This window comes from Echinops telfairi, unplaced genomic scaffold, assembly GCF_000313985.2.
Source record: "Echinops telfairi isolate 266 unplaced genomic scaffold, ASM31398v2 ScPeMD7_60;HRSCAF=208, whole genome shotgun sequence".
NCBI classification, from domain to species: domain Eukaryota; kingdom Metazoa; phylum Chordata; class Mammalia; order Afrosoricida; family Tenrecidae; genus Echinops; species Echinops telfairi.
This window is the reverse complement of record NW_022103958.1, coordinates 12,532,481-12,538,508: the sequence shown is the minus strand read 5'-3', so window position 1 is coordinate 12,538,508 and position 6,028 is coordinate 12,532,481. Positions and strand designations below refer to the sequence as shown.

Genomic DNA, 6,028 nt, shown 5'->3' with positions numbered 1-6,028 from the left:
ACTGGAACTCATTTAATTTAAATCCTGATTTAATTATTTACATGGAACTGTTTAATGCAGTTTATTTAAAGCCATCTTTTTAGCACTTAAATCTCACAAATAAGTTTTTCCTTTTTATATGATGTAATTGTTATTATTAAAAGTTTTTTTTTTCTTGTTGGCTACATCTTAAGTAAATAAAAAAATCTAGAATAAACAGACTCTTGGAAGCACTTCAGAGAACACTGTTGAAATTTTTATGTAAAGACAGTAGAAATGAAAAGCCTATTTTCTAGCCACTTCAAGAGCAAATGTAACACATTTCTTAGAATTAGGTCAATCTATTTTAATTTTACTACTTTTTTCAATGAGTATATCTAGTTTGCTTTTCAAATTAACAAAAAAAAATTCTCTTTGTCTATATTTTATCTAATTACACCCAAGTAGGAGTATATAATACCATGCTCCAATATAAATAATTTCTCATTTATTCTGACATCTATTCCATTCAGATATGTATACAAACTAACCTAGTCCCCCTACCACTAGTCTGTAAATATGTATTCCCTCTACTCTTTTCTGATAATACCATCCTCTAATTAATTTTGGTACTCTCATTTCAGAGCTAAATTCAATGCATTCTATAATTTAAATCTAATGAGAGAGCTGACCAAATTGAATGTAATGCTTTTTAGTTTGAATTGGAAGGTTTAGGGGCACACTTAGAAAACCACTCAATACAGTAAATGGAGATTAACCTGGAAGACATTGATTTTATCTTGATATATATTCCAAAGCTCATTGGTGTCTGAACACTTTCAGGTCCCGTGTGCCTAAAAACAAAAATATACTTCTTTTTTTTTTTTTGCCACTCAAGAATTAATGAAGCTTCCCATATCCATCATCTTTGACGGAAATCAATAAAACTCAGCTTTTAAAGGCTGCTGTAATGCTTGTCAGAGATATTTGATATTTGGATGTTTCTTGCTTGATCACTGGAGTTGATGATTCTCAGGAAACTGAGAGGTAGATAAAACAAGAAAGCTTATGTAGTGAATTGTAGAGCTTTATAACACGGTTTATATCCATTAATTTGTTTAATGTATTTATAGAGATATTAAGGGGTTTGGGGTGGTGATAGCTAATATATAATATACACAATTTTATTAACAATAACAATTTCCAACATAAATACATTTTGAATATTTAATCTTTTAACAAGAACTTCAAATTGGTTATCATTTTACTTGTTTGTTATAATAGTGAACTCTCATCTCTACTTGCCACCTAAATATATTTTGCTATGTATTAGGAGGCTTGTGTAAGTCTAATGTCTGCACTAAATAACAGTTGATATTGGACAGGTAATAAACACAGTTCAAGTTCTCTCTTATGAAATATCTTGAAATATTCTAGTAGTAATCATTGGACAGAAAAATGTTAGTGCATTGACCAGATATTTTGAATATAAATAAGGAATATTTTCCTTCAATATATTTTGAGTTTGATAATGTATAATTTATACCTAGAGAGTGACCAGGACAAAGAGTGGTTCTAATATAATGAATATAGTCTTAGAAACAGGCTGACTCTTCAGGGTTTATATGAGCAGACCACCGATGATGATCTACAATCTTCACTCCAGAGGCCAAATTGATATGGTTCAAAGCCCTAGGCCCTCCCATAAATCACATTGCTTACATAAAGTCAAGGTACACACGAGGCCACTTTGGGATGGAGTTTATTTGATGGCAAATAGTAACAACAACATAAACTATGTGACCCAAAGACACTTCTTAGGGTGGATATTCCAAAAGTTTAGGAGTTATGCCACAGGAGTTTGGTAAGGGTCAAACCTTTATATAGATAAGATTAGCATTTACTGCATAGTAACCCACACATCTGTCAATATATATGACATTGCTATGATTCATGTTCCTATTCAGTCAAGACCCCCGGTATCATTTGTAGAGTATTACAGCCTCTACTGTTCTTGAAACATAGGGTTGATGTACCTATTGTTCGGCTTCAGTAAACTAAATGAAAACATTTTAAGATTGTGTACTTTTTGTTTAACATGGATAGTTTTAAAATTGATGCATATAGTTGCACTTATTAGTATTTTATGTCTTCATAATGACAAATTCAATTTCATTGTATGCATATGACACCCTTTGTTCATTCTTTCTCAGTTTGTAATTGAATTACTTTGATACCTTATAAAAAAACAAATGACCATTTTAGTAAGGATATATTTCTCAACTCTTTCCTTTGTTCCACTTATCTATTTATTCATTCTTATACTGGTGCCACACTTTCTTGATTATTGTACTTTTTAATCAAACTTGAAATATTTTAAGGTTCATCCAGAGTAAGTCTTGTCCTTTTTTAACATACAATCTAGAATTAGCTTTATAAGTTTATAATAAGTAATTCCCAGGAATTATTATTTTTCCATTAAATATGTAGCTAAAGTTGTAAAATAATTGGCACATTAAAAAATGCTGTCACTTTCAGCCAGCTAGTATGGTATATATCTACATCGATTTATGTCTTTATTTTTTTCCGACAACGTTTTAGTGCATCCTGTTAGATTTGTTCTTAATGATTGTGTTTTCAGATATTTAAATACATTTTAAAATTGTAATTCTGACTTTGATTTCTTTAACTCAATAAGACTCATCAAGTTTATCAGCTTTCCTTTACAAGAAACCTTACAGGAGTCTTCCAGTAGAAATTAACGATTGTTATGGCATTGAATTCATCACGACATTTGCCCCTCTTTTATACATTTCAACTTTGTGATAGTTATTTTCCAAAGATGAAAAGCATATTTTTGTCTCTGTATTTTGTCCAGTTGTCTAGTCACAGGTATTCTAACTTTTGCTGTCATTACCATTATCAACCAATTTTTGAGCACCAACTCTATGCAGGTCACAATTCCAGCACCAAAGTAGAAGCACAGCAACATCTGCGACCCAAGGATTGTAAATTATAAAACTCCAAACCGAAGGAGATATCAGAGCTAAACTTGTGAGCCTCTGGAAGGATAAGAATGACAGTGGAAGCCCCAATACATCTGTAGGATCTAGGCAGGAAAGAAGCCTCCAGTGATTCCCTCTAACCATAATTGAGGGATGGGAATTAACTGGTTACCAAACAGAGAACTGGAGCAATGGTTATAGTAGATTACCATGATAAACCTCACTCGATCAGCTAAAATCTGGTGCTTGATCTCCCCTCTGATACAATTTGTATGCAATTGGGTTTTCAATATTTTCTTTTTTTTAAATAATTTTACTGGGGGCTCATACAACTATTTTCACAATCCATACATACACCAATTGTGTCCAGCACATTCGTACATATGTTGCCGTCATCAATTTCTAAACACCTGTTCTACTTGAGCCCTTGGTATCATCTCCTCATTTCTTCCCCTCCGTCTTCACTTCCCCCTCCCTCCTTTGATAATTTATAAATTATTATTATCTTATCATGTTTTACGCCATCCAACCTCTCCCTCACCCACTTCTCTGCTGTCCGTCCCCCAGGCAGGAGGTTATATGTAGACCTTGTAATCAGTTATCCCTTTCTCCCTCACCTTCCTTCCACCCTCTCAGTATTGCCACTCTCATCACTGGTCCTGAAGGGATCATCTGCCATGGATTTCATGTGTTTCCAGTTCCTATCTGTACCAGTGTACATCCTCTGCTCCAGCCAGATATGTAAGGTAAAATTAGACTCATGATAGTGGAGGGCGAGGAAGCATTCAAGAACTAGATGAAAATTGTTTATTTCTTCATTGCTACACTGCACTCTAACTGGCTCATCTCCTCCCCGCAGCCCTTCTGCAAGGGGCTGTCCAATTATTTTCTTTCTTTCTTTCATTCATGTTGGGGTTTATCTCTGATAGTATTTGTCATTGTGGGTAGCCTTCTTGAATCTTTGTTAGGTAGTGATTGATACATTTCTAGATGTAGCTACTAGAATAAGTGTTCCTGGGGGATGCAGTGTGGGAGGTGAGGGAGGTAGAGTGAAGCTGATATCAAGGAGTTAAAGAAGGAAGAAAATGTTTTAATAGTGATTATAGTAGCAATCGTACAATACTACTTGGTGTGATGAAACTATGGACTGGTATGATGTCTGGATTAGCTCCTAATAAAATGATTTGAAAATAACAAAGAATGAATTACAGTGTCAGAAATCCACAGGAGCAGCTATATATACCCTGTCCTGTATAATCGCGAGTCAGAAAAAACTCCATGGAATTTTTAGTCTGAAGTCATTCCAGTGCCTTACAGGGAGTGGTGTCACCACTTTATGAGATGCTGATTTAAAGATACGCTGTGTTTGTTCCAAATACATTTTTATTTTCAAATGAAAAAGGAAAAGAAAACAGAAATAGCTTATATAATCTCACCTTTCTTAATGATAATATTTTATATTTTTAGGAATACCAGGGAGAGAAAATAGTTCAGAGGCCATGTATGACCTCCTCTGGCTACAGTAGGGAGAAAGGTAATCTAACTCCTCACAGGTCCAAGGCCTATTACAGTGAGCAGAACACCATTCCTCCCATGACACTCTAGTTTCCTGTGGGTTTCAATAATCCGTTGTAATGACTAAACAGAACTCATAGGCAACACTTGTGATTAAGGGAATTTAGGAGAGAAGTTACCAGGTTACCACAAGTCAGGATCAGTATACAGCAAAGGTATAAGCATTGGTCCACAGCAGCACCCCTCCTCATCCAGTAGTCAAGGCTTTCTCTCTCTGAGGGCTCAGATTCTCAGCTATATGGGCCTTTGTTTCTGCCATCCTCTGGCCTGCCCCACCACCTCGTAGTCTCAGTGCTCCTCTTCTCTCTCCTGGTCTCCTTGCCTTGACCTCTGGTCTAGCTATGGAATGGCCTCTGCCACTTCAGGTAAGGATTTCAAATGTGTTTATCTGGTGATTCTTTCTTGGTGGCCCCAAGAATTCTCTCTGTTTCTGCTTCTGAGATAATTCATTCTAATACCCAGAGGAGTGGTAACTAAAACTAATCAATCCACTCTACTAATGTTTCACATACCCTAGTTGCATGGGCCCACCCAATTATTTGGTGAGAGTTATAGAGACACAAATAGAAGAGAATAAGAATGTTTACTTCACCAGAGGGATGTACATTGAAAATATAACGATCATAGTTCCCTTGCCCTTGATACTGTGCTAGAGCAATGTCTGGTCTTTTCCTCTGCATTGAAAGGCATGTTCATCCTTTCAAATATATTCAAAAGGCCAGCACATCTAAAGAAAAAGAAAAAGAAAGAAAATATAGCAATGATACTTGGTTTCATATATTAAAGTACCAATGCTGCACCACAATTTTAACAAGAGACTGAGAGTCTGTCCTCAGTAAGAAAGGGCATAAAACACGAGATTTTTGAAGGATCATGTCTCTCGTACATCCATACTGCTGCTTTGGAGCCTGGGATAGTTGTTATTCACGTTTTAAAATGTATTGTGAAATGGATGAAAGTTTGCAGATCATCAATTTACATTTAACAATTCCCATACATTTTCTTTCAACTCAATTTCGATCCCCCCAATGTGTTAACACTTCTCGCATTTAATTCCTGTGTTTCCTGTTTCCGTTACTCCATCTTTCATAACCCTCTAAACTCTATCCTTCATAGAAATTATAGCCTGGAACAGAAGAACGCGAGTATTGATTAACAGGCTTATTTGAAAAACACAACCAGCAGAGTCCTCCTAGACTGGAAGGGAGGAAGAGAAAAGCATCGCAGGGAAGGAAGGTCAGGGAGCAGAGTGAAAAGAGATTAGAGGGACAGGGTGGACAAATAGCCGGAGGTGAGGGCAAGCAAGACTGGCATGGGAGACAAGAGAGGAAGAGAGCAAAACAAAAGCCAAGAAACCATGCACTAAGAAACCCTCGGGGAGGTGGCTGATATTAAGTTTGGGGTGGCACCAATATCTTCCTAATTGGGAAGTTTGAATGCGGCAGGGGGTTGCGTAAACTTTGACACACAAGGGAAGTCTTTGGCATGCT

General features: G+C 36.1%; 1 non-coding gene across 1 annotated transcript; it reads left to right on the top strand.

The window, feature by feature from the left end:
* Positions 1-5,137: 5,137 nt before the first annotated feature.
* Positions 5,138-5,267, top strand: LOC115869892. The gene has a single exon (XR_004046417.1). It is a non-coding gene; the product is annotated as a small nucleolar RNA SNORA22 (small nucleolar RNA).
* Positions 5,268-6,028: the final 761 nt, after the last annotated feature.